Source organism: Notolepis coatsorum (genome assembly GCF_963971535.1).
Source record: "Notolepis coatsorum genome assembly, chromosome: 16".
Taxonomy (NCBI): domain Eukaryota; kingdom Metazoa; phylum Chordata; class Actinopteri; order Aulopiformes; family Paralepididae; genus Notolepis; species Notolepis coatsorum.
This window is the reverse complement of record NC_140180.1, coordinates 20,554,395-20,559,394: the sequence shown is the minus strand read 5'-3', so window position 1 is coordinate 20,559,394 and position 5,000 is coordinate 20,554,395. Positions and strand designations below refer to the sequence as shown.

General features: G+C 40.6%; 1 protein-coding gene across 1 annotated transcript in view; it reads left to right on the top strand.

Moving 5' to 3' along the window:
* Positions 1 to 5,000, top strand: part of LOC311242920 (neuroligin-3-like) — a gene marked incomplete at both ends in the record, with an annotated part of 81,593 nt that overhangs the window by 52,513 nt on the left and 24,080 nt on the right. The window lies entirely within an intron of this gene.

The window sequence follows — 5,000 nt, the reverse complement described above, 5'->3', positions numbered from 1 at the left end:
AGGAAAAACCTCTTGTACTGAAGAGGAGCAAGCAGCACATGTACAACTTAGAAAGACAGTCAATGGGGAAAGATTATTGTGCCCCAGTCAGGAAATGAGTGACGTGACCAATCGATACGTTTAGACAATGTGTTTTATCTGCCTTTTTATTGCGGATTATACATTGTACTCACAATGTACATTACACACAAAACATCCCTCACGTGGCTCTCACTGGTCTCATGCAAAACCAATTATTTCCATGGCTTTGAGTAGGTATGTAAAATGTATTGATTAAAATTATGATGAATCTGCAATCTAATAATACCTATTAGGTTTCAATTGGTTTCATAGAGTTAGTCAGATTAGCAATTCTAGGTTAAACTACTGTAGTCCTGGGCCCTCATTTATCAATGGTGCGTACGCACAGATATGTGCGTAACCCGTGCGTACGATCATGTCTAAGCAAAGTGTGGGACTTATCAGTTTCATGCATTAGTTTCAACGCGGAAATAAGCTTTTGTGCATTAGTTTGACTGACGTGTTCTGTATGACCCCCCGTAATTCATTATAGTTAATTGTAAAATAGTGACAGTAGTGTAATTATGGTCAAAACCCTATAAATAGCATTTGGAATAATAGGTATTTCTTTCTGAATGAATGCAGCATGGTTTATATAGCGTTATCGGAATATACGGGGTGTACTGACTGCGCTCCGCGTAACTCAACTCGTTATTATTTTGCGCATAGATTGCAGAAATACAGGAACGTTTTGATTTATATTTAAAAGGCTTTGCCATTGTTAAACGAAATAAGTGGAATTTCGAAGCTGTAAGCAGAATAGTCATATGAACACCCACGATATAGTGTTCTTCCCCCTTCCTACTGTATAAGAAAGAATTAAAAACGCATTGCAACGAGAACAGAGGTTATTTGTTGAGTTTATGCATATTACAAAACCCTTGCAATAAATGTGTCTTAAATTAATGAAAAGCATACATGCTCTGGATATACAGGTAGCATATATCGTGTGGGTGATATGATTGTCTTACATAACTTCGAAATTCCACTTATTTCGTTTTACAATGCCAAAGCCTTTTAAATCAAAACGGTCCCGTATTTTTTCTGCATTCTATGCGCAAAATAATAACGAGTTGAGTTCTAACAAAGAACGTATTACATGCTGGGTAGGCTGATAGAGTAAACTGTAAATAAAATAGCCTATAACTATAAAGGATAGGCTATAATAATAGCAGGGGTTCCCAAACTTTCTTCCCAGAGCCCCACGATTCCAATGAGACATATAGGAATATGATATGGTATAAGGTATACTGGTCCGTCCGCGAGGAGATAGCCCACAGAGGATAGCCATTAAATGCCATTTGAGAATATAGGCTATTAATGCAAAACGACGGCCTATAGCCTATACATATTATTTAATGTTTTCATAAGCGTAAAGATACAACAGCTAGATTAACGATCAAGTTAGTTTACTGTGCAGGCTTCGCAGGGCTGTGCCATATTATATGCACAAGTTACTGTTGCATAATGTAGGCTATGGCTGCTATTATATGTAATTCATATACTGTAGGCTACCTAATACCGACAACAAAATAGATTGTATGCCTCTACAAATCATATTATACCTGGTAGCCAATCGAACGAAACTAATAAAGGCATTCATATTCCAGCATGGTTATAATGACACACCAACGCCAAACAGTGGTTACCGGTCTTTATTAGTATTTTGAGCTGTCCAGGCAGAATTGCAGCAATGGTCTTAGGGAGTCGTTGATATCTGACATCACCGTGTACAAGTCCGCCTGTCGCGTATTTATCCCATAACACGCGTTGTGTCTTCTTGGTTCGACAGCGCGTTGAATTAGTTGCTTACATTTACATTTAGTCATTTAGCTGACGCTTTTATCCAAAGCGACTTACAAGTTCTGTACGACAAGACAGCAAGAAGGGTACAACTCTATCAGCTGAGCAACAATGTTCATCAAGTGTTGAGTGCTACAGTGTAGGTTAGTTTATTAGGACAAGTGCATGACAGTAAGGTTAGTCAGGGTTAGTTTTTTTTTTTTTTTTTTTTTTTTTTTAATCATTTCAGATAATGGTTGAAGAAGTGAGTCTTTAGTCGACGGCGAAAGATTGGACGGATTCGGCTGTCCTAACTGGGATGGGTAGTTCATTCCACCATTGTGGGGCAAGGACTGAGAATAGGCTGCTTCTCTTTGATGACCCTCCGGGAGCTTGGACCTCCATGATCGATCTCGCTCTCAGTGAAGTTTCTCAGAGTTCGCTCGGGTTAGTCCATTATTTCACATCCCATGGGGGGGTGTTTCATTACCATATATGGATAATCATGCACGAGCATTGACGGTAAGAACAAATTGTATTTATCAACATGGAGTGTGCGTACGACCTGTGCACGCACGGTTTCTGTGCGTACACACATTCTAAATTCCGTGCGTAGGAACGGAAATAGAACACTTTCTACGCATTGTTGATAAATGAGGGCCCTGGATTTGCAGAACTAAGGAACACACGTACACACAAATGCATGAACGCAACACACACACAACAAACACAACACACTCAACACACACAAAACACACAACACACACAAAACTTATCTCTGAACTCGGCATCTCTCTCTACCGCAGCTTTCACTCATCTTGCACAAAACCAATAATTTACACGGTTTTGATTTCAGAGTAGGCATGATGAATTAGCAATAATTCACTTGATAAAGTAAAATTGGATGCAACCAAATCGTACCGCGGCCGAGTGAAAAGGGATGACTGATGAGCCTTTAAAAGCGAAAGTCAATAAAAACATAATGTGCAACTGATGGCTAAATACTGGGTCCTACACCAACGGGCTAAGAGGAAGTCACGGCGAAATAGAACTTTTTGAGCAAAATATATATTTGTTTGTTATTTTGTTAACACTTTGACGACCGTTCGGTGCTAGAGGACCAAGGTTTGTCAACAAACCGATGTACTTTCAAAGAGCTTTATATATCATTTATAGTATTGCTATCTGTCCATTCTCATTGTCACTTGAGTGCATAAACCGTGCCTTCATAATGGCTTAAAGAAAATAAAAATCCATCGGTTGGTTGTCATTTTATAGCGTCGTGAATATAAGGTATAACACACTTTTCGTCTCATATATTTTCTGGGAAGCTAGATAATAGGCTAAACGTTGGCGCCGTTATATCAAACGCCATTTCTGCTGTATATATACGAATGAAATAAAACAAACTGTGTAGAATCCGGACTATTACAGGGCATCTATGGATGAAATGGGGGCGGCGGGGAACGCCGATTACTATTATTGATCTGCAATACAGTGTGCGTTCAATATAGCATTTTCATTGACCAATCACGTTACGTTATAAAACAATGTCCAATCCAGCTGTAATTTGGGGTAATATTATCCTACCGTCAGGCCATGTGATCGCCGGCAGCATTTCCTCACCACTCATCGGATTCTGGTAGATCGATATGCACATTGGCTAATCATAAATCCCATTATTCCACACTGAAAAAACCGCTCGCCAAACTAATCCAAGATGGAGGATGTTCGGCTGGGATCAGGGAACTATGATCCGCCCACAGAATTAGAATTGTACTTTAAAAAAAAAATTATTCACAATGATACTGCAGTGGAGCGATGGCGCCCCTAAGCGGGTTTGGCCGGTACTGCATGTTTCAAAAATCAAATATCTGAAAAGATGCTGGTAGTGGATCGGGTACCTAAGAAGCGCTATAAATATGGAATAAAACAATAACAACTCGTCACGTATATACTCGTGGCTCTGGTCCACATCGCGCTTTTCAAAACACGTATATACTCGTGGATGGACGCCATAGTGTTAAGGTGTGTGCATTGTACTTGTATGCACTGAGGCAGAGGTGCGTTCGATTTATCTCACAGGCCAGTTGGATTGCAGCCAGGTGAGGCAGCGGGCCCAAATTAATTAATATGACAATTCAGTCATGGGGGGGGGGGGGGGGCAGCTGAAACTGGCAGGCGGTCCTCGAGTTTGACACATGTGGCCTATGTAATTCTTCTTCATGTGTGTGTGTGGGGGGGGGGGGGCGCCCTAGCGCCCTCTATTGGCCAGCCGCCACTCCGTCATGAATAATTCATCGTACTGTGTAGTCGGTGTGAAGAGGTTTTAAGAAACAGGTGCACATGCATTTAAATCATGTTGATGTTCATTCATGTGAGATGATTTAAATTCTGTGGCTTTGAACCAACGCAGGCTGCTAAGGTTCTGCCCGGCGAACGTGTTGTTGGTGTGATGTTTTATTTGTTAAGGAAGATAAAGAGGACACAACGTACCTCGGGAGCGCTTTCCGTTGCAGCCACTGTCATGCTTAATGGACCCCCGTCATGAGAAATGTTGTTTATCCACCGGCTAGCCTAATGCTACTCCATGATGATTTAGTGCTTGTGATGATAGCCATGTCCTTAATACTAAATACAGCATGTGTGCTTAACCTGGACATGCCATGAACATCCCTCACGTGCGTGGTCCCCTAATGCGTTGTGCGTATTAAGATGGAGTCCTGCCTCTCCGGCGTATGAAAGGCCTTGGAGACCATGCCGCTGCCCATCAGACACAAGACGGCCATTTTTCTTTGAGCACAATATATTCAATTCGATTAAATTCAAACCTGTATTTATTCTCGAAAAGGACAAGGTCACCCTCGTTTTCAATGTCGTCGAGACTTACAGACATTTCAATGCATACATTTTTTCTTTTTTTACAATATAATAATAATAAATACTAATAAATCTATATAGCACCTTTCACACATGGACCGCAGCCCAAAGTGCCTCACAGCAAATAGCATAAAATAGCATAGGCATACAATTAGCATACAGTTGACAGAATAAAAACAATGCATAAAGTGCAGACATAAGAATATGTATAAAAGACAATAAAAGTAGTGCAACGTAGAACGTGCAGACATAAGTCACATAAGACACACAAGTACAAT